This window comes from Ursus americanus, chromosome 3, assembly GCF_024610735.1.
Source record: "Ursus americanus isolate L20-20 chromosome 3, mUrsAme1.1.p, whole genome shotgun sequence".
NCBI classification, from domain to species: Eukaryota; Metazoa; Chordata; class Mammalia; order Carnivora; family Ursidae; genus Ursus; species Ursus americanus.
Window position 1 is genome coordinate 34,859,981 of NC_142129.1, and position 24,767 is coordinate 34,884,747.

The 24,767-nt window shown below is 40.3% G+C and overlaps 1 protein-coding gene across 6 annotated transcripts in view; it reads right to left on the reverse strand.

Annotated features, from left to right (window-relative positions):
* Window positions 1–6,912, reverse strand: part of FOXP2 (forkhead box P2) — a 543,555-nt gene extending 536,643 nt beyond the window's left edge. For 4 of the 6 annotated variants that reach the window (XM_087860888.1, XM_087860887.1, XM_087860886.1 and 1 more), the window contains exon 1: window positions 6,793–6,891. The gene's annotated coding sequence lies outside the window, so the exon portion shown is untranslated. Of the gene's footprint in view, window positions 1–5,536; window positions 5,595–6,792 lie in introns of those variants that run through there. The other 2 variants (XM_087860884.1, XM_087860882.1) reach the window with 2 other exon arrangements.
* Between the last annotated feature and the right edge of the window lie 17,855 nt (window positions 6,913–24,767).

Here is a 24,767-nt window from a genome sequence, read left to right on the forward strand (position 1 = left end):
CTTCTCTAATAAGGATATGTTTGAGCAGAGGTATGAAATTCATGAAGATATCCAAGTGTAGAGCATTTCAGACGGAGAACACGGAGAAAAGCTCTGAGGTGGGAATCAGCTTATCCTGTTTTGAGAAATATCAAGGAAGCCAGTGTGGCTAGAGTTGACCGAATAAGAGGAAAATGTTAGGAAAGAATGTCAAATAGGTAGCAGGGGTCAAATAACATGGACTTATATAAGGTCTTTGTCTTTTATTCTCAGGGACATAAGAAAGCTGTTGGAAGGTTTATAGAGAACAGTGACATAATCACATATTTTTAAAAGATCGCTCTGCTGTGTGGGGAACAAACTGACTGTGGTGCCCAGAGAGAGAAGAGGGGAGATAAATAGCTACAGCAACGGAGGAGATGATGGTCTATCTGATCAGACTGGTAGCAGTGGTGGTACTAACTAGATGTATAAAAGAAGATGGGGGGGGCACTTAGCTAAACTAAAGGCAAACGGAGAAAGGGAAAAAATATTGGGAGACAAAAAAGAAAGTAAAGAGTTAGCTAGAGGCATACAGATATAGATCAACCAAATCCTGGAACATAACTTTGGGTGAAGTAATGGTGAGGAATAGTTCTTAAGGATGTTGGGGATCTTTTTTTTTAAATGAGATGATTTTATGACAGTCTACATATGCTAAGATGTTAAGCTATTTGGATTAGTGTACTATAAGTTTCTCCTCGCTATCTGCCAGTGAGAAATTTTATAAATGCTTTCTCTGAAATATGTCTACCACTGATTTTTTTTCTTACCCCCTAAAATACACTTTAAGAAAGTTCGTTATTTTCTTAAATTGAGAAAAAGTTGCAAAATGATGGCTGTAGTTGTGTATATGTACCAAAATGATACAAAACTAAAATAATACAAAAATCTCTCACAGAAAATGCCATTATAAAAGTTGAGAAGTAAGAAATGAATACCACAGAAACTTTACACTATTTCTAGTAGCATGCCTTATTTGAGGAATTCAAAGTTAATTTCCTTGACTTCCTTTAAAAAAGTATAACATTCTCATGGTATAAATCTTTTAGGCTTATGTTAGAAAGATCTTTAAAAAGAAACACGAAAATCTTAAATAAATTTTAAAGGAAAATTATCTTCCACAAAGTATATTTTAAGCCTTCCAAGATAGAAATCAAGAGAAATTAAGGAACATTAATAAACTAAAAATGCTGAGAGCTTCTAAACCCCTGGGGATTCATTTGCTTCACAACAATGTGCTTTTACAACATTTACATTTTATTTGCTTTTGCTAATAAAAATAATTTGCTATAGAGAAAGGAATGAAGACATATTTATCAATATAATGGGAAGGTATGTTCTAGAGATCCTTGCTAGATTGTAGGAAGAGGGAAGTATACAACTGAATGGGAAATTGAATTAAATTGGTAGAGTATAGGTCCAAGAACACATATTTCAAATGTCAAGAAATTTAGAAGGTTGAACCTGGGCTTGCATAGATAATTTATGGAGAAAATGCATTTTAAATAAAATTTTAGGTAAAATTATATAAATTGAAGTGACTTAGAATTTCAATTGTTCATAGAAAGCAAATTGGACAGGTGAAGAAATAGAAGAAAGAGTAAACAAAGTTCATAATTACAAAATGAAAAAGGATTAGGATCCAAAGCTGTAAAATGTTAAAATATAATATAGCTTTGAAAATGAAATGGGGATGATAAGAGTATACCTCATTTTTAAGCCCTCATACTCTTAATTTGGCCGCTTGGCAAAAAACTGTATAGATAAACACAAATTCCCAGTCACTCCAATTACAAAATTCAGATTACGCTCCTAAGAATTAGAACAATACTTAATAATACCACATTTGAGAAAACAGCAAATTACTGAAGCATCTATATAGAGAAAAATAGTTTTAATACATACTTAAATTAAGTCACTGCATACATATAGGTTTACTTTTTTCATTTTAATATTACTAGTGTTGGAACATACTGCATCTAAATCTTCTTCAAGGACCTCTCTCCAGCATCTCAATGTTCTAACTTTAACCTTTTAATTAGTCACAACAGTTCCTCACATTTCACCAAAGTTACTCTCTTTTTTGTTTGTTTTGTCGGGAAAACTGGGGGTGAGGTACAGATAAATACACTGAGCAGATCAAAAGAGTATATAGAAAAATACATCAGAGGTAATGAAAAGGCAAAAGTAAGTCTGCAAATGGAAGTAAGTACCCATTTATTTTAATAGGTAAGAATACCCACAGGGAAAGAATATTCCACAGGAAAGAATATTCTACTACATGAGAATTTACATAATTCAATAGTAATAAATTTTCACATAAGCAATGCTGAGCTTAGGAAAAAAAAAAAGTAATGGTATTTTTAGACCACCACTCCCCACCCAAAATTATGCTTAGTTAGGCTGCTGAAAGAAATACTAATGGGGTCCACTTGCAGGTTCTGAAAAACTAATGAAGAAGCTAAAGTTCTACAACTCCATAAAAAACAATGAAAAGGACTTAAGCCTCATGAGGGATAAAAAAGAGAAGAGAAGAGAAGAGAAGAGAAGAGAAGAGAAGAGAAGAGAAGAGAAGAGAAGAGAAGAGAAGAGGAGAGAAGTCTAAGAACCTGAAGTATTTTACTTGATAAAGACTATGGAAGTGACATGACTAGAGGCCAAGTATATTAAGAGATACACAGTTGGATCTAAGAAAATATTTATGTCATCTAAAGAAGGAATAGAACTAAAGTAAACTATGGCATACAACATTTGATTTAGGCATTAGATTCTCTGTGGATCATAAGCACTGGAATATGTTTAAGGAAAGTTGCAAGCACCTGGATTACTTTTTCAGACCCTTAAGAAAATATGCAACAGTCATTTTGGGTTGGATCTGATCAAGTTTGTTAAACTCCATGAATTAAGGGTATTTAAGTAAGATCACTTTGAATATCCATGTAAATCTTAAGCTCTCACTGGGCCTGATTTTAGAAACAGGCTTTCTTTATTCAAAGGGCAGTATGAATCTGGGCACTGGTTAGAACATTTGGGATCCATTCATTTATCACTAAGAGTACTATCATCTATCACAAAGTTAAAAAAAGAAAAAAATAGTTTGAGTGGGTCAAGAATTAGTACTCAGTAATTGTAATGAGATTGTTACTATTTCTGAATTCAACGGTGATTTGCAATTTTGTCTAGCAACAATCATGTCAAGAGAACTTCTCGGTGACATTGTCTTCTTACAAGTCAATGGCTTCTTTCTGACTTAGAGAGGCAGAAAATATGTGACTACTTCCACCATTCAGTTTTCTATCAGTATTATAACTAATAGCTGATCTAACATGAGACTATCAACACAGAAATAGACAAGGGTAATGAGGCAGAGCCAGCTATAAATCCTTAAAAATATCACAAATAATATGCCCTTTATGTAATTGAGTTCTGTATCCCTCACATTTTCTCTTGAAATAAAAATGTCTGGTAAATTTGTCTGGCTATGTTCATTACACTGTTATATGCCCTATGAGTTTCAGTCAAACCATGAAGTTATTTTCACATATTTAAATATACTTTTCATAAAGTATAATTCTAATAGCTATGCAAAGACGGTCTGTGTTTTTAAATTCGTGCTTGTACAAAAGGAATAGAACTTCTCATTACAGGCTATCTGTAAATTTAATGTTCACGTTTTTGCTATTTTTATGGTGTGCCACATACAATTTCCCCCTACTTAGGTTTCTAGAATATTACAATGATTTATTTTATTTGTAAAAGCAAAACCACTGTACTATCATCAGTGCAAAGAAATAAAACTTCGATGACAGTTTATTTAGACACAACCATTAATAAATCTATTCATGTCCTAATGTAATTAAAGGTCTCCTTCCACCCAGAGTATGAATTCTATAAAACAATATTCAAGTCTAAAATTTCCATCACTCTGAATCCCAAAATACAAGTTGAGAAATTCTGATAAACAGTTAAAAATAGTTCATAATTGTTATTTGTATATAATTTCCTTTGATTATTCTAGTATCCATTGTAGTGCAATGGTAACATATTAATAATCTATGTATAAAAAGAAAGCATTGTACTGTTTAAATTGAATGATAGAAAGTATTCTCTTAAAAATTCTTGTATTCTTATACTTAATAGCAAACTTTACATTGATCTTTTAAAATTGAGTGTCCTCTCTCCCTTACCTACAGGGATGTATCATCAGGTTTCCAGTCTCCTCTTTAAAAGTTAGTAACTTAATCATAATTAAACATTTATTTCACTTAGTTTTGAATAACAATGAAATAGTGGGGTTCTTAAGCAAGCACTGAATTAAACAACTACTGAACATGGGTCTAGTTAAGTAATAAAAATTGAAGGAAGGAAGGAAGGGAGGGGATGGAGGGAGGGAGGGAGGGAGGGAGGGAGGGAGGGAGGGAGGAAGGAAGGAAGGAAAGAAGGAAAGAAAAAACGACTTTTAAAAAGCTTCAAAACTAAAATGAAATTTTATGACCCTAACGATCATCATGTATATAACTTTATACCCGCTTTATTAATAGTATACACAAATAAATCAAAATGGTAAATTAATTGTTTAAGACTACTAAACAAACACTACATTTTAAAATTCCACTACACTGAGAATACACTTATCCATAACTCATAGTGACAGAAAAGATAAACAGGCCCCTTGACAACTTAAAACATTTCCCGAGGTACGCCACAATGCAAGATCGAAGAGGAAAATATCTGAAAGCTCATCTTTGCTTCAGTGTTGACCTCTAACACAGACTTGCTATTAAACACACCCCTCCTGTCTCCACTGCTGCCTAGCCAAACTATTTGAGTTAGGAGAGCGAGCAAAGATGTGCCTTCCAGGCAAACTTTTGTTTTCTAAAAGTTAATCTCTCCAAATACTTCCAGTTGGAAAACGTCCACTTCAGCTACTTGACACCAGGGCGTCACTTTCTCCCCTCGGCTTACCTGCTCCTACTTAATTATTCTTCCAAGTAGACCCTGGGCATGTTGGGGAGGTAGCTCTTTAAGCACTTCTGAATCCATGATGACTATATATGTACACATCTTACACACTCCCACAGGTCTTTCACACCCTTTCTCCCTCTGGGCCGGTCTCAGCACTCACCCAGGCCACGTCCGGAACGCCTGCCCACCTGGGAGCAAACAGTACTCGAGGAATAATCCTCAAGATCCAGAAACTGACTGGATTTCAACATGTGGTGAGAGAAAACGCGGGGGGGGGGGGGAAGCATTACAGACAGCAGCTGTCCATGAAGTGGTTTAAATCTGTTGGTTAAAAAGCTGAATAAACAAACACACAGATGGGTCTAGTTCCTTGGCGACTCCGGAGTCTGAGGAGCCCCTCAGCAAGTGTCCAGTTTGCCTCTCCGGAGTCGTCCCTATGTAAAACTCGCACCGGTTGCGCGCTCAAAAGCCCCGGACTCGCACGTGTCTTTCCGCTCCCGTTCCCCCTAACCGGTGCCACCCCACGCGCCAGGTGCCCTGAGAGACTTACCTACGAGATCTGAGTCTGAGGAGAGTAGGACAACTTTTCCTCCCTGCTCTAGACAGGCCCAAACGCCCTCAGCAAGCGAGGGTCCACGACGACGCTCGCAGTGAGGTCGGGGTGCCTGGGCGCGTCCCGGCCTGTGGGGCAGGGAGAGGCGCTCGGGAGACACGCGGGAGACGCGCGGGCGGCGCGCGCGCCCACCCAGCGGGTCCCGCCGTGCGGCCGCCGCACGTGAGCCGCGGCGCGCGCGAAGGGCCGTCGGGACCCGAGCTCTGCCCGGGTCACAGACTACCGCGCGCTCCCGACTGCCCTCCGTTCGCCCCGGGCCTCCACGGACTTACAGGTAAAAGCCAACCGAGAAGCCCTCCCTTTCTCCGCAAGGTGCCCGCGCCCCTCCCACATTCCCTCCCTAAAGAACCGGGAGGTGCGAGTTCACCCTAAACCCACCCACAGAGTGAGGAGACCTTTCCAAAGCACAGTAAAAGTAAGACTAGGTGAGATCCCGGGTGAAGCGGGTCCTGCTAACTGTGGACAAGGGAAAGAGCGTGATGGGGGCAGCAGTCAAGATGCACCATTATCCCGAAGCATCACTAGGGGCCAGGAGTTTCTTCACTCTAGAAACAGGAGTGTCCCCTCTCCGCCTCTAGTTCCCAGGGAAGTACTTCTTAAATGAACGCTGAAGCGCCCAACTTAGAGACGGACGAGCTGCATGCACTTGCCCAACTGAGTAAATAAAGGTCAGCAGTTGGATCAATAAAGTGTGTGCTTCCAACTGCCAGATGTTTTTACTGTTGTTTCTCCTCCCAGGGGGAAGGGGGAAGGGAGGCAAAGGAAGAGACAACAAACAATAAAAATAAAAGAGTAAACAAACACACATCTGGTGTTTCGACACACATTCTCCTCCAGCCGCGGTCTCTCTGGACGAGGCAATATTTTGCATATTCAAAACTAAAAATCATACGTGAGCCAACGGCAATCTCCCTTCTGTCGATTCTCCCTTCCCCCATCACAATGCAAAATGAAAAAGAACAACAAGTGGTGATGTAGGGTCCGGAAGGCGACCCCGACGCTGAGCCGAAATTTGACACATGTCACACCCGCCCCGCCGCACCGAGCGCTGCGGCTGGGGCGAAACTTTGCCGCCGCCGCCGCGGGAGGAGCGCGCGGCAGAGTAAAGTCGCAGCCCGGCCCGGCGTGGAGGTGGCTGGGACGGGGTGGGGTGCGGAGGTGCAGCGCGCCAGAGTGAAGGCGAAGAAACTTACCGCGACCTGGGACGCCTGGGCAGCGTCCCGGGAGGTGGCACCCGCGGCGCCGAGGCAGAAGCCCCCAAACAACACACCCACGAGCGAGTCCCGGCAGCTGCTGCCGCGAGTGGGGGGCGCGCCCTGGGGGGGGGGGGCGGAGGAAGCCGCAGCCAGCAGACGCGGCCGCCGCATAAATAACAGGGACCGGCGCTCGCGGGCGGGCTGCGGGTGGCGCGGGGCTCGAGCCGGGGCGCAGCGGCCGCCGCGGAGCTGCACGCGCCGGCGTGTCTCGCGCTTTCTCGGAGGCTCGCGCTGTCTCGCGCTGCCGCTCCCCCCACCCGGATCTGTGTGTGTGTCTGTATGTGTGTCTATGTGTGTGAGTGTGCGCTGGCGGGCGCGCGCACCCGGCCGCGCGCGCGTGTTGTTGGCAATGCAAACTGTACACACACTGCGCTCGGAGCCGCCTCTCCTCCGAGGGGCGGGGTGGGGGAAGGGACGCCTCGGAGGATTCTAAAGTACTGCTGGGCCACTTGTTTGTTTTGTTTCACTTTGCGTTGTTATTGTTGGTGGTTGCTGTTGTTCCCAAAAGTGGTTTGGAACCAGCCGGTTAGAATGCCTGTCGCCCCCATCCACCTATCTCCCCCGGTGCCCCAACTTCTTTAAGGGAGGGGGAAACGCAGAGCAGAATATTGTTCGGATTTGCAGTGGAGCCTCCTGGCTGACGTCAGGTCCACCTGCTATGTAAACAATTCGCTGGAGAACTTGTTTGTTCTGCGCCAGATCTTCCCCCACCCCCACCATTCTCCCCACCTCCAGCTCCGCCTCCTCCCGCTCGGCCCAGACGGCGCGTCGAGGAAGGGGGTGGGGAGGGAGGAGAGAACAAAACCGTATGCTGTATTGGCAAAGCCGAGTTGTGTCTGCTGCTTCTTGGCAGTCCCCAAAGTACGTCCTCTCAGCAGACGGAGCTGCTGGCAAATGAAACAGGGGATTCCACGTGAAGTGCAGAAAGCCTCGAAGGGATCCAAAGCCCTCGGTGGCAGGGAGTTAAAAGTGCATGGTAGTCAGAAAGGGAGACCCAAGCGTGCGTTAAAACGCTGATTGGCCTTTCTTTTCACGGTGCGCGCCTCTGCGGCCTGGGCTGGAGAGAGGCCGAGTGTCTTTCTCACTCTTCATTGTTGTCGTGGCTCCTGTCTCACTTGGGCCCAGGAGTTCTTGGGCTTCCTCGTGGTCGCTCAGCCCGGGTAGCTGGCGTGAGGCTGGGCTGCGGGCCGGCCGGGGCGGAGCTTGGAAGGAAGGGGCCCGCCGAGCTGGGACTTTTAGGGTTTGAGGCTTTCGAGACGGGCCCTGTCAGTGACTGAGGGTTGCAAAAGTACCCGGAATGAAAGGAAAGAAGAAACTGCCTGAGTCCGCTCCGCGCGCACTTCAAAGCCAAGGCGCCGGCGCGGGGGATGCGCGGGCCCAGCCTCCGGCACCCGGGTCCCAGCTCCTGTCGGTGGAGCGTGGCCCGCGGGACCAAAGGGATGACCAGGCAAAGGCCGAGGGAGGACCAGACGGGCCTGGATGGGACGCGGGACCCGAGCAGGGGATTCCTCGGGAGTCCCTTCCCCACGCCCGCTCCTGGCAGGCGGTTCCTCCCCGCCGTCTCCCGCCAGCCGCTCGGCTGCCCGCTGGCTGCGCGACCCTCCACCCGCCGCCGTCACGGCGAGCTGCAGCCTGAGCCCGCCGCTCAGCTGACAATCAGTCGCGAAGCGTGGCGTTCCGAAAGGCGCTGAAACTTTGTTCCAAATAGCTGCAGCCGAGAGGCCGTTGCGAACAGAGCCTGGCCCCCGGCTTCTTCCCGGCCAACTTTAACATCTCTGGTGGCAGAAGTGGCGGCGCGGGGGGGGCGGGTGACCGGGGAGACGGGCGAGCAGCACTAACTTCTGCCTTTGAGTCTTTCTTTTCCTCAAAGAGCAGCGCGCCCTTTCTCTAAAGGGCAGACGCGAGCTCACACACACACTTGGCACCAACTCTTCCCTTCGGAACCCGCAGTTCTCCCGGGGAGGAAGCAGCCCTGGCACCCACATCTGTAAACACACCGTCAGCTTTTCTAGTGAAACCAATTAAGTCAATAAGCCATGGGGCTGGTCGTGGGAAGACGGCCCCTGCCAGGAGGACGAGGAACGAGGTAGAGTTGGGCTTTGAATTGCGGTGCTTTCTGTGAGCTTTTAAACTCCAGGTAGTCCTTAAGTGTTCTGCTTATGAATTGTGTTCTCACTCTCTTTAAAATGGTCTTTCTCGAAAAGCAGGCTGAATAGTGGACAAATAACCCAGATTTTTTCAAGGTGGGAGCGGGGAGAGGAGAGAGCAGTCTTTAAAATTAGAAAACGCCAGACCCAAATGGCCCTACTTTGCCCTTCTGAAAGATTGGGGATAATTTCATGTTAAGTAATTTGCGTTTATGCTTCACTGACAAGCCTAAATAAAAGGCGGATTCTCTGAATTAATCTGAAACTATTTTGAAAAAGAAAAGAGCAAACGGTGTCGAAATCCTGGGAGAGCCGAGGATGTGCCTTTCCACAAGGTTTGCGAATGAAGATAACAGAACAGCCAAAGGGCTACAGAGTCCCACTTTTCCCGTTCTTCTTCTTCCGCCACAAACACCGACCCCATTTACTTCCCTCTCTTGCCAGGGGTCTCAAGAAAGTGAGCGAGAAAGGTTTATTATAGAGTCTGGGCCACTTGGAAGAGAAGTTCAAGTTCCCAACGAGGAGAAAGAGGGTTACGCTCTCAAGACTTGGACAGGAGAGGGTTTAGTTAGCCTTTCACTTTTCTGTACACAAAGACACGTTTTGGTGAAATTCGCAGCCTCTGACGTTTCTCTCCTGTGAGTACAAATAGCCAGGAGCCAAGAGGTGCAAAAGGATATCTCAGTCGGAGAAGCACATCGTTCTAAATGGGCCGCGTACCCTTGCCAGGGGTCTTTCTAAGCGGGGTTGAGCCCGCAGCCTCCTGGAGCCCCCGCTTAACTTCGCCCCATTATCTCCTCGCCTGCTGCCATTCCCCGGCCCACCAACCCTTCCCGCAGGGAAGACGCCCAGCGAGTTGAGAAAGCAAGTCCTGCCAGGAGCCGCTGCCCCAGGCGGACCCCTAGCCCGCAGCCAATGGGCTGGTCCCGGGTTCGAGAGGTGAAAGTTCAGGCCCGGGGCTCGCCGCTCGCTGCCCCTCTCCCGTCGCCTCTCTCTCAACCCCCGCCCCTGGCCACAATGCAGACACAGCCCGGCTACCAAGGGCTGCCACGGTGGCACGTAGTTTGTTGATGGGTGGTCATAAAATATATTTATTTGCAATTCCTTTAACTCGCCCACCACCCCCGCCCCAGCATGGCCCTGAACACTGCGGGCTTTGTTCGCCTCGCTGCTGCTGGAGCCGGCCGGGGTTTAGCGCTCTGTGCTAACAGACTCCAAAAAAAGTTGAAGTGTAATAATAGGAAAACCGGGTTTCCGCAGCCGAGGAAAACGCTGAAAGGGCAAACAGCGAACGAATAGTTTTCTTTTGCACAAGTCACTAGTCAGCCCACTGGATCGTGGCAGCCTTGCAACGAAACACTGCCTAACAGAGAAAGGGGGAAAGCCAAATTCCGTCCCTGTAGTCGCCGCGCAGGGTCGCAGCCACAGCTCGAGTCTCCTTTGCAGCACGTGGGGCTGCAAAAGTCATTTAGAAAGGTTCCAGGGGAAAGTTAAACGGGGCTACTAAGTAACTGAGGAGTTTCACCAACTGAACCTCGAAGTTCTCCCACGAAAATTTATTTGATTTCAAGTTTATTTTACGATGACACCGCAAATCAACAAATTCCAAGCCACTGCCCTATTACGGTCTAGGCGGAAGATAAATTCGTTTGATATGGTCTCTGCCAGGGCATCTTGCGCGAAATAACCCTCCCCAAATGAAACTAACTAAGGCCAGGATGAAGGAGAGCAATGTACGCGAGTGACACGTGTAAGAAATGTCGGTTCAATGCTTCTCCGTGTGAACTGCTTAAATTTTAGTTATTTGTTATAAAAATATAATTATTCATACCTTTAGGTCTATTTTCTCCAAAATTTTCGGTTAAACAACAATTACATTTTTTCCCCTTCAGAGCCGTTTCACTGGTGTAATTGCGACTAATACTTAAATTAGACTGGAGACATCGCTGGGAGAAAGGGAAAGGGGCACGTTTTATTAAATTATATTTTTCCTCTTAGAGATACCATCTTCAAAGTTGTATTACTCACTTCAGATCGCTTGAAACAAAAGTCTTCTTGAAATGCAAGGTGAAATATTTTTCCCTTCCCACACTGGAACGGGCACATAGCAGATTCCTATTTTTCCCGTTCTCTACAGTTTTCTGAAAATGAGCAAATAAACAGACTCCTTTTAGACATTCTCCTATCACCACTCTCCTCCCAGGCACATTTTAGGAAAAAGAGAAAATTCTAGTTTCACGGAAGTCAAATCAAGGGTAATCTATGTTACAAAGTCAAATTGAATGTAGACCTTGCAAAATTGGTGGAGTTACACCACCATCTGTCGTTAAGCTTCGGGACTACAAAATTTGGTACCTATAATAAATCTTAATGAGCTTTCCCAACTTTCTTAAAAAGAAAAAAAAAAACCACAGACTATACGTTTCGTTTGGATTTTTATAACATATGCCCTAAATGTACCTGAATCCTAAAGCAATAAATATGTGTTCATGAATTCATGCTTCTACCCAGATTCTCTAGTCATCTCATCTTCAGGAAAAAAATAAATAAGTACCCCACATCTGCCAGCCTCCAGATAAAGCCTTTTCAAATCAGCTGTGGGACTACAGGTTTCAGTCACCACTTCCCCTGCCCTTGCCTCTAGTAGGCTGCTGATAGAAGGGATAGGACCTCCACTCCCGTGTCCCGGGGCCAGTAATATACTTTTAATTCTCTCTCGAATGTAATCTACTTCTTTGTTAGTATATCTACTCTGGAAACATATAAACACAGCATATCTCTGCTAAGAGATTGGCTGTGAGCATCTTTAAAAATTGCTGGAAAGACAGTTAATGTCAAGTTCCAGTTCTGGTTAATACTGCTGCAAAGATAAATTGCTCTGGGATAAAGTCTTGCCAAGGAAGGCTTTATCCAAATGAATATAGAAAAAGGCCAACTACTGGATAAAGAATTCTAATGCTGACCCAAAAGCCTCCATCAAGCAATGAGGACTCCATCTTTTTCACGCACCATTTTGTTGGTATAGTTGGTATCTATTAGACCTATTTTTTTTAAAGGATCTCAAAATACCTCGCTATCGATAAGGTGGCACCCCCTCCATGTTAGAGACTTGAGTACCAAATTTCTATTTTCTGGAAAATAATTAATTTTTAAAAAATGTAACAGCTTGCTTATGTTGGTAAGGTACTCACTAGAAATAATAATATTAAGTTGAATCATACTAAACTATATCTGGTCAATTTGGAGCCACACAAATAATGATTTCATATGGCTCAAGTTAATACCTAGATTTTTCTGAGAAGTGGTCTATCTCTGTAAAAGCAAGCATAGCCAAATTGTCAAATCCCTGATGTTTACTTCCTGACACATTATTTAAATATATTGAGTTGGTTGATGCAAGAGCCCTTTGCTTGATGATGTTTCTGCTAATAAATCAGTCTTAGAGTTTGTATGTCTCTGAGTTATGGTGTAATTTTAGAGCTGAAGGAAACTTCATAATACTCTCATCCAGCCCCTTCATTTTACCAATCATAAAGCAAAGATCCAGAGATGACAGCAAGATTCTACATCTCATTAGTAAAACTGATAATTATTATTGAACTATCCCATATTTCTTAGACATACAGTCATCCTCCTTCCTCGTACTCTACAAAAGGCATTTTTGTCACATACCCCATCTCTTTACATTTTCTTCACATTCATTGAAAATGATACAGCTCAGTGACGGCAATACCTTCGGATGTCAGTACAGTATTAAAGATGGTTAACTGTCATGTCATGTCCACTGTAATACACGGGAGGAAAAAAAAAGTCTGATGACTTGTTTCTCTTGAAAGTCAATTAAAGTCTGCAAGATTTCTTCAATAGTGTAAAGAGGTTCATCACTGTTGATTGCAAGTGTTCATTATAGAAAAACTGATGGCAAGAGGTGCTAACACAAACCACGGTTTATGATGTTTTTCAGGGTTAATGATCTTCAGGGACTCCTAGGGGGCGAAACCCATAATCTCAATAGCAGCTTGTCTTCACTACACTCAAGAAATAAAGGCTAACACGAGTCTGTGAGACAAAATATAACATTGATTTTTTTAAAGCTATAAGCAAAAATGAACTATATCAAAAACCTGCATCAGTGTAGATTTTTATTTTGATTTAATAACCATATGGCTCTAGTAACCATAGTAGTTTTCCCAAAGAATGTATTGAAGTGGTTAATTGTAACAAATCATATAAAAGTTCAAACATCGACCCTCTTCCCCTTATCTTCTGCTTCTCCTCTTTCTTCTCATTCTCCTTCTTTATGTTTCTCCTTCTTTTCCCTCCCTTTGCCATTATCCACATCACCATCCTCACAATGACAACTTCCAAAATTCCCCACAGATGTTTATCTCCTAAGCTCCAGAAGTGTTTAATCAATTGCTTATTGATAGCACCATATGAATTGTGACAAGGTAAAAATTTGCCCTTTTCTCCTTGGCCAGCTACTCCTCATGCCACCTGTTTAACAGGTAATAGTCCCTCAACCCAACCTGTTCCTGAAGCCAAGAAGACCCAAGTCACATATGCTACCTCCTCCACATTCTCACAATCCGTGCATTAGGTTTCATTCGTTACTACCTCTTTTATCTCCCGTTGTCTTCCATCTATTGCCATGGTGTTGCTTTACTTGAGTCTTCATCACTTCTCACTTGGTCATTCTTGATAACTTTCTAATCACCTTCCCTACTTTCAGTTTTTCTTTGTTCCAGTTCATCCTCCTCACTGCTTTCTAGAACGCATCTAAAACACATGTCACTTAGAATTAGGCCAAGCTTCCCTGTAGCCAGTGGAGTTGAATCTTAAGTCCTATAGTCCAACAGAGCAAATATGCCTAGCAAATATGAGATATTTAATCATCTTCCTTGGAATGAATGAATGAATGTCATGCCCCAGACAAATGTACTTTAGATGTTAAATATATTCTCTCAGAACATTGTCAGATATATTTTTAGCTGTGTATCATTTTTAGCAGATCTTTTAGTCTACTTTGTACCCAATCATCTGGCTAAAATAGTTATAACTGAAGATTTTCATTATTTTTTCATACGAAAGAACTTACCAGATAGATATAAAAGTATATTCAATCTGGCATTCCAATTCCCAACTGCATTATTTAATGACTCAACAAATATTTATATACAAACCACTGTGGTAGGCATTCCAAGAATTAAAGATATATAAGATTAGGTCTCTGTCCAGGACATACACTCTAGTGAGAGATAGAAGATACGTAAGTGAATTATTTCAGTGAAACATGAGTTTCAATGCAGCATTGGGTAGAGGTATATCCAGGATACAATGAGACCAGGGAAAATATTTCTTAAGGCTACACCAACAAGTTATTGTTTATTTTTCATTTATGATGATAACTTAAAAAACAAATATAAGAATGCTTCTTTTATATTTTTTAAGTTTCTATTTTAATTCCAGTTGGTTAACATACATTGCAATATCAGTTTCAGGTATACAATATAGTGATGCAACACTCCCATATGTCACCCTGCACTCATCACAACAGGTGTACTCCTTAACCCCCTCACCGACTTCACCCATCCCCCCACCCACCTCCTCTGGTAACTACCAATTCTCTATAGTGAAGAGTATGTTTCTTGGTTTACCTCTCTCTCTCTTTATACATCTTTTAATCCAAAATTTTAAATTTACCACATAGCAGCTTCAAAAAACTCACAATCTTTGGGTAAAAGCATGAAGTTGTGGTAAAAACATGGTTCTATCATGGGTTTAAGACTGTGAGGCAGTATGAGGCAGTTCCCTGAATTGTCTCATGTCACTCTTGCATACAGAATGCACTTTGATAAAAAGATTACTTCTAATTTGTCCTGATTTCACCACAGGAAAATAGTTTCATTATAGACAGGAACTGAAAAAAAAAAAAAGTAAGAGAACATAAATGTTTCCAGTTTAGGGAGAGCTTCACATGTTTTCCTCTCTCAGCATCCCCTCTGACTCTCAGAGGAGGAAAGCAGTTATCCTGGCCCCATAGGGTCCCCTAGGGACAGTCAGAGGATATTGCATTCTCCAGTCTTTTTCCCATGCCAAATTGCCTTTTTCTGTCCCATCGAGGCATGCTGGTTCCATGCTATCCTTTTCTTGTTAACACTACTCCCAGTTCAGTAAATATAGCATTAGGCCATACTTTCTCAGTTATACATTACCTCTTCTCTAAATTCTTTCCTTCCCTCCCTCTTCTGACTCTTTTTCACTTAACTCAGGAAAATGTTCCTAATTCTGTCTCTCTCTTTTTCTCTTTCCCACTCTTCCCAGAAAAAGTACACACACACACACACACACACACACACACACACACAATCATGGTTGCTACACTTAGGAGCAGAGCTAGTAATGTAAGGAATCAAGAAATGGGGAAACTAACATGAAAATAAAAAAAATTTAAAAACTAGTCCTATTAGCTTTCAAAACCTTGAAGTCCCCAGATAAAGGAGCAGTGAAATACTCTTAAACCCCTCTGTGAGTTAAATTGATACGATCCAATTGGAAAGCAATTTGGCAACTTGTGTTACAGCTTTTTAAATTAGTCCCTTAGCTAGATTGCAATCCAAAAGAAATTATCTGAAATGCAGATGGAAAAGCTGCATGCAAAAGCTGTTTATCATAGAATATGTATTATTTACAATACTGCATATTTAGAAGTGATTACAGTCAACAATATATAATATAGTCTAACCACTAAAATAATATCATGGGATGTTTTAATAACATATAAAATGCTTTTGTTATATGGTGGAAAACTAGTATGTAAAAATATATCCAAAAAAAAAGAAAAAGAAAAAAAAAGACCAGAAAGAAATGTACTATTGCAACTCCCCTCAAATTGGCCCACAATCCTCTCTACCTCTTGGTAGTCACACCCTTGTATAGTCCCCTCCCACATTTTTCCAGGGTCCATCTATATGGCACAGGTGATGGCATGTCACTTCTGAGCTTAGGTTATAAAAGACTGTGTGACTTCTGTCTAGGGTTTTGGATCTGTCTCTTAGATCACTTGCTCAGGCAAGCTGCCATGTTGTGAGCAGCTCTGTGGAGAGGCCAACATGGTGAGGAAGTGCTGTCTCCGGGCAACAGCCAGGGAAGAACTGAGGCCTGCCAACAACCATGTAAGTGAACTTGGAAGCAAATCCTTTTTTCCCAATTGAGTCTTCTTATGATGGCTGCACCCTGGCCATCAGCTCGATTCCAACCTCATGAGAGAATCTGAGCAAGAATCACTCAGGCAAACCACTTCTGGATTTCTGACCTTCAGGAACTATGTTTGTTAACTTAAAGCCTGTAAGTTTTGGGGGGTAATTTGTTACACAGCAATAGGTAACTACATAAACAGAATAAGAAAGGTTATATATAAGCAGTGGAATTTCAGGTGATTTATTTTTCCTTTCTGCTTTCATATTTTCAAATCCTCTGCAGTAAAGACATAATATAACTGGAAAAAAGTAAATAATTTATTAAATAACTATTTTGCATTTTTTATTTGAAAAGACAGTGCCCTAGAGAGCTTTTCAGAAAATTGCCACAAATTTAGTACCCCCAATCAACACTCTCTAATAAAACTATATTTATCTCAAGCATAACTTAAATATGAAATTATATTTCAACTTTACTTTTTAAAATTTACCTAGTGGAGTGATGTTCTACATTTTGTTAATACAAATAAACATATCCACAAATGATACGTACATTTCATGAACTAGCAGGGTATGTGAACACCATTTACAACATTGTTTCTGAGAAAAGACATTGCAGGTTTAGAAAAATCACTTGCAACATAATGTATTTTAACGTAGCATCTTCCTATATATGCCAATCAAAAAATCATATAGGTAAAAGACATTTCTGTTTTGATTATATATAACAGGATAACTGTTAAAGTATTTTCAGTCTTATTCCAGGTAAATGAATAAAAACAAACTGTGAACTGATAAAGTGAAACTAGATTCTCACTTTATATTTAATCATAAGAAACAACCATTGTCTCTTGAGGTTTTCCTAATTAGGTTATAGCACAGTTACAGTAGTTGAGTAGAGGAGGTCAAAGCAAGTTCTAAATTAGTTTAGCAAAAATTAGCAAGTCAATAAGTACGTTTTTATTGAATTACAATAAACATGCTAAAACAAATGGATTGCCTAATCTGTTCATAATAATGTCTTCTGTCTTCATATTATAAAAACTCAAAATAATTTTATGCTCAGTTGATTTCTTAAAAAAATTAAGTCATGGAAAACCATACAAAGCCATTTCTGGATCCTGATAATAGTTTTTGCATAATCAATTTTCATAATATCTAGATTGCCTTGTAAATTTGAAGTTGATAAAATAAAGTAGGTATATAAAATAATTTTCATGACATAGGGATATATACCGTGAGTACATTAATTATTTAGTTTTTGGGGTTATATTCTTAATATATTTGGTGTGAACACCAAATGCACTGTTGAGTTTACTTTAGGAAAATAGTATATAGAATATTATCATTGGGTTCATGATCATAAATAAACATGGTTCCTCTCGTAAGAATATATTGTATGTATTAGATAAATTTCTGCTAAAGTAAGATTTCATTTCCCTATCCAAAGATTCTCACATTTTCTGACTTATTTTTTGAAGTTAAAAAATCTTTTCATTACTTCTATGATCCTTTGTCCATCGTGTTGTTGATTCATCTTCTATAACAATCCTCTTTTCCACCTCCTCACTAAATTCTGTGAATCAGGATCAAAGACAAAGATGTCTGGACTGGTGAAAGAAATGTATGATATTTTAACCAATTGAAGAAAACTCATTGATACCTTCCATGGTTTTTTCAAATAACTAGGTCATTAAGGATCATAAATCATAAAGTTTCTTCACTAGAAAAAAATTGAGTATCTGTTAAGCAAAAATCCATGTTCATTAGTCCATGATCCTATATGCAATCAAGTTCAGGTAATTTATTTTTAGATAAGAGATATGAAAACTCTATGTTGGGACATAATAATATTGGAGAAAGGACACTCTAAAATAAACCATTGAAGGCAATTTGACCTCTAAAATATGGTATTAAGATGAGCTCTACCTCACAGATTTTAGCAGGGAAATGTGGTGAACAAATGTAAGACTTTCAAAGGAAAGGAAGTTCATACAGCTCTTTGACTGTGGGAATTAGATAACCTGCCGTCATAAAATATAGACCCTTTTACTTCCTGAATTCAACTCACTTCAATTCCAGCAAATATTTATTGAGTCCACATTATTTGTCTGTCAATATTTAATATCTTAGAATCATAATCTTTGGGTTAGATGGAGGCTTAGAGGTCATCTAATCCAAGATTCTTCCTAAAGAATTTGGGTATGGATTTTTGTTATGAAGTGGTATTTCTTGGAGTCGTTTCATTAAGGGTAGTCAGGAAATAGAGTCCAGAAGTGACTGGCTGCCCAAGCTCTTTCCAAAAATTCTTGCATTGCAGATTAAATGTCCTCAGTGCTTTTCTTGACTGCATACTGAGCAGCTTACCTCTGGAAACGTGTAGCCTATACTGAAGCTAGACATACTCATTTCTTGGAAGATTGCCCTTCCTACTCCCCTTGTCCTCCAGACAAAACCAGACTTCCACCTGTCAGCTTCCTCAAGGTTTACTTTTTCCTAAAGGTTTATAATAGAGCTAAGTCTGATCCCTCTAGAAGAGAGTCTGGGGTCAAACTTCCCTTAAGGGACCTCACTTTTGCACTGCCTCCTTATTATTGGCTTTGGATAGAGGATAAGGTAGACCTTGTGGTTGTCTTGCTTAGCAACCATCCTTTACACTGATTTTTCTGAGAACCTTAGCTCTGCCATAATCAGGTTCATCAAGGATTTGATACCTCAGAAAGATTCCTCTAATGTCAAGGCTAACTCAGCTGGAAGAGAAAACAACCACTGAGCACACTTACTGGAACAAGCTTACTGGTCTTATTCCAAAGAATGAGCAAGGTAAGGAACAGAAATAAATTTGTAAATTGAACCTCATCAAAACTTTAGAAAAGTTTTGCTCTGTGAAAAACCCTGTTTAAGAAGGATGAAGAGATAAGCTGTGGACTAGGAGAAAATATTGGCAAACCACATATATGAAAAAAAGGTTTGTGTCAGAGCATATAAAGGACTCTCAAAACTTAAGAATAAAAAAAGAAAGAAAGAGAACAGTTCAATTAGAAAATTGGCAAAAGACATGAGACATTTAATCAATGAGGATATATAAATGGCAAATAAGCACATGAAAGATGTTTACCATTGCTAGTTACTACACACCTATTAGAACGGGTAAATTTTTAAAAAAATGGTGGCAATGTCAAATGCTAGCAAGGATGTGGAGAAACTGGCCCTCTTGTTTATCTCTGGTGGGAATGTAAAATGGTACAGCCACTCTGGAAAAGAGTGTGGCAGTTTCTTCAAAAATGAAACTTACACTACTACAACCCAGCAATTGCATTCATTACTGAGCACTTATCCAGAGAAATGAAAATTTAGGTCCACCAAAAACCTATACAAGAATTTTCATAGAGGTTTTATTTGTAGTATTCCAAAGCTTGACACAACCAAAATATCCATCAATAATTGGGTGGTTAAACAAACTGTTTTACACCCATACCATGGATTACATGGAATAAAAAGGAATGAACAACTGATACATACAACAGCTTGGTTGGATCAAGGGCATTAGGCTGACTGCAAAAAAACAATCTCAAAGGTCACATGCTGTATGACTCCATTTATATAACATTCTCAAAATAACAAAATTGTGGAGATGAGGAACAGATTAGTGGGTTCCAGGGGTTAGGACCCTGGGGTGTGGGGAGTTCATGTGACTACGAAGCAAAGATCATCACCGTGATGGAATAGTTCTGTGTCTTGATTGTTGTGGTGGATACACAAATGCATGCATGATAAAATGTCACAGAACTTTACACACACATTGTGACACAAACCAATGTCAGTTTCTTGGTTTTAATGTTAAACTCTTGTTCTATAAGATGTACGCATTTGGGGGAACTGGATGAAGAGTCCATAGAACCTCTCTGTAGTGTTTTTTAATCTTCCTGCGGCCATATCATTCTTTTAAAATTAGAAGTTAAAAGCATATGTACAACCGACATAGAGAGCCAAGGATTACAAGAGGAGACCATGGACTGTAATAAAGCCAGGAGAGAGAGCTGCTGGCAAAGACTGCCAACAGTCCATTTATGTCCCTGGATAGTATTTAAGAAAAAAAAATTTCTCCTTCCTTGTTAAACATAGTTATGCTTATTTCTTGGTGTCTAAGCAAATTGCAGATAAGTTTTTCCTATTATAGAGCTTCCTGTGAGTTGACTCATATATGTATGTCCTTTATGTCTCACTTCTTTCATTAGCATAATGATTTTAAGTGCATCCACGTTATATGTATCAATAGTTCAATCCTTTTTATTGCCGAGTGGTATTCTACTGTACAGATGTACTACCATTCCTTATTCACTTGTCAATGACTATTTGGGTTGCTTCCAATTTTTGGAGGTTGGGGTTTCTGAATTTTTCATTTTTCAAACAGTTGTGCTTATGTTACATTGTATTAAAAAAAAAAAAAACACAAAACAAAAGACCACCAGCAGCAACAAGTATAATAACAAACCCCAAAGCAAAAAGAGAACTCTTGTGTCATTCAGGAATTTTTTGCTTTTAAGCAATAGCATATTTGAACAACAGTGGTTTAAACCATAAGAGTATTTTTTGTGCCTTAAGAAATCTGAAGATGCATACTTTCAGTGTTGCTCCAGGGGCTTAAACATGTTATCAGTGACCCAGATCATTTTTATTTTTTGTTCTATCAACCTTAGTGTGTTAACTCTTCAGTTTATATTTGCAACCTGATGCTTGCAAGATTTTCTGCAAAAACTTCAGGCCTTATGTTCAAAGCAATAAAAGGGGGGGGGGGGATGGACCAGTTTCAGAATGTTCTCTCTTGTACCTTTCTATAAGAAAGAAAAGCTTGGCCAAAGCTCCCCAGCAGACTTCCCCTCATGTCTCATTGCTCTGAATAATGCCACCACTAGCTCAAGAACAGCTGGGAAAGAGGCAAAATTTTAATGATTGGCTTCCCTGAAACGATCACATTTCAGCACTTGGGGCTGAGTCCATTGCCAAGTGAGACAAATTAGGGTTCTGTTAGAAAAGAGATTAGAGGGAATGGCTGATAGATATGGAACAAATAGTATTTGCCACACTTCCCTTGATCTTATTAACTTCTGTTTCTTTCTTATTTGAGGTCTCTTTTAACTTGTATCTTCTCAAGTATTTTTAGAGATGCACTTTTTCCAAGGACACCGTTACTAGTATATGCCATATTGCCAGGAAATGATGAATTTTTACTCATTTGTTTGTTTTAAAAGAGACTGTAGATGAGCAAAAGTCTACATTTTGGGTAAAATGTAATTCTTCAAATATTTTTTTTCTCAAATTGTGATGTCTTGTCCATATTGAAGAGATGCTATAGAAATACAAAGATTCCATCCCAACTTCACTGTGTCCCAGGAAGAAATGTTCCCAATCCTCTCTACAACTTTTCCGTACTTTTTAGACCAACCATTCTTTATAACTGAAAATATTATATTTAATATATCCCAGCTGTGTAAGAGTAACCTTGAATTTGAGATACGATAGACTAAAAAGAAAAGCTTTTATCACAACTTCCTATGTACATTTTCATCAACTCATATGGTACACATCTGGGCCTTTGATAGCTACGTGTTAAAAAAAAAACCTGATAGACTCAAAATTAATTTTAAAATCCTGTGTTTTTCTCAATGCCAGTCATTTTAAAAGATAAATATTATTAACATAATCGTAAAGCTACCCATGAAAGTAATTTGAAGATAGTGATGAAGGCACATTCTTAGAATCTAAATGTTCTATATTTAAAAAAATAATAATAATCATATTGAAAAAGAAGACAGAAGGAAACTAACAATTACTGAATGCTTAAAATATTGCAAGCAGTAAGCTTGGTGCTTTGTACAATGCCTTTGATTTAGTCCTTTCCAAGTACTGGTGAACTAGACCTTATTTGCCATTTCCAAATGAGAAAACTAAGGCTCAGGGAAGTTAAGTAATTTGTCTTAGGTCACATTAAAAAAAATAAATTCAATTGTATGGATTTATTATCCATGTTTTAAAAACTAATAAAGGATGGGCAACCCATCAAACATCTCAGAGAAGCCAAATCAATGCAAACGTTGATAATATCAGAGAACTCTTTATTTATGTGGGACAAACGAAAAATTGAATTTAAGAAACTCAAGGAAACCTAAAATCTGAATGTGAACTATGTCTCCCACTTTATCATCACTGTCATCGGTAGCAAGCAGTTTCTAGTGATCTAATCTCTACCAATGTTCACTTTTATCCCACTGAAGGCACCAGTGGGATAAATCCATGCCAGATGGATTTAGAAAGGCTTAATTGAAGAAGATTTGTTCAATAATCAGGCAATTAAAATGGGCAGGAAAAACACAGAATACTAGAAAGGCAATGTGAAAAATTCACTAGACTTCGAATCCAGAGAAAATGTAAAACAAATCTAAGACAAAAATGTCATACAATTTGGGCAGAGAAAGCACTTGAAGAAGAATCATCAAAGGATTTAACCCCAGTGAATTTTATGAGACACTGTCAGGCAAAAAGGAACTGTGATAAAAGAAGAGACAATAAGAGTGAGAAAAAGGGTGAGGGGGAGTGGGAGTATATGTTGAAAAAAAAAAAAAAGAAGAAAGGGACTGGGCTGTGTGTATAATAATGGAAAAATGAAGCTTTTTCCTTACAGATGGTGATCAGTGGCCAGAGCCTTGAACACAAAGAAAGGAAGGGATGATGCAATTATAACAGAAAGTTACTGGATGGTTGAGAAAGCCTCACTGTGGTCAGAGTAACAGGAGGGCAAAGTCACCTTGGCAGCGGCCTTTACCCCAGTGCCCAGCCAAAGCGCAGGTCTATGCTTCGCAAATTGAACAGCAAGTAACCTCTCGGCAGAAGTCGGTGTGTGTGTGTGTGTGTGTGTGTGTGTGTGTGTATTTGTGTGTGTGTTTGTGCATGTGTGTCTCTTGGGGTGGGTGATAAGGGCATCTTAAAGCATAAGAGAAATAGGACACATTTTTCTAAAACCTGAATTTTATCATGTGGTAAATAACTGAAATATTATTGCTAATTATCCTATGCTTTAGAATGTCAAATTCTCATGAATTTTTTAAGATGAGTTATTTTTCCCAGCTTCACTAATATATATGATTGACATATAACAATGTGTTAGTTTAAGGTGTACAGCGAGTTGATGTGATACACTTACATATTGCAAAATGATTACCACAGAGGTGTAGTTAAAATTTCCATCATCTCACATAATTTCTATTTATTATTTGTGGTGAGAACACTTAAACTTTACTCTCTTAGCAACTTTCAAATATGTAAAGAATATTATTTTTTATTTTTAAAAGATTTTATTTATTTATTTGTCATAGAGAGCGAGAGCACGAGAGAGCATTGGCAGGGGAAGCAGCAGGCAGAGGGAGAAGCAGGCTCCCTGCTGAGCAAGGAGCCTGATGCGGGGCTCAATCCCAGGACCCTGGAATCATGATCTGAGCTGAAGGCAGATACTTAACTGACTGAGCCACCCAGGCATCCCATGTAAGAGAATATTATTAACTATAATCATCATGCAGTACATTATATCCCCATGACATCTTTATTTTTTAACTGGAAGTTTGTAACTTTAGACCCCTTTCACCCGTTTTTCCCACCCCCTTCCTCGCCTCTAGCAACCAACGATCTATATCTGTATCTATGACCATCCATTGACACTTAGGATTTTTCCATATCTTGGTTATTGTCAAAAATGCGGTATTGAACATGAGAGTGCATGTATGTTTTCAAGTTAATGTTTTCGTTTCCTTTGGACAGATACCCAGAAGTGGAATTGCTGGGTCATATGGTAGTTCCATTTTTAACTTTCAGAGGAAACTCCATACTGTTTTCCATATGGTTGCACTGATTTACATTCCCACCAACAGCGCACGAGGGTTCCGTTTTTTCCACATCCTTACCAACGCTTGTTATTTCTTCTATTGTGGACATTTTCACAATATGAATTCTTCTGATCCATGAACACAGGATATATTTCCATTTGTTTATGTCTTCAATTTCTTTTTTTTTTTTTTTACCAAAGTCTTATATTTTTAGGGTACAGACCTTTCACCTCCTTGATTAAATTTATTCTTAAGTATTTTTTTTTAATGCTATGGTGAATAGCATAGTCAAAGTAATTAGCACTTTATCCTGTGATCATGGAACAGGTTTGAGATCTGGAGAACAACATCCATCCATCCGTCCATCCGTCCATTCATTTGACAGACACTTTTGCAGCTGAAAACAAATATGATCTCACACATAAGATATTGATTTATATTATGCATATTGAAACGCAAATAGGTTTGGAAGGAATCACTATCATGTTCAAAATTCTCCTATAGCTGTGCCTAGATGCAGAATGAAATCTAAAATCTGCTTAGCACAAAAGGCCATTATGTCTGCTGCTTCCACCTCTGGTCTAGTTTTGCCCTTTCTATGCCTTATCCTTTCTTCCTACCTCCACACCAAGACTTTTACTCTTCATCCTTACTGTCCTGTAGTTTCTAGAAATTGTCACACACATGAT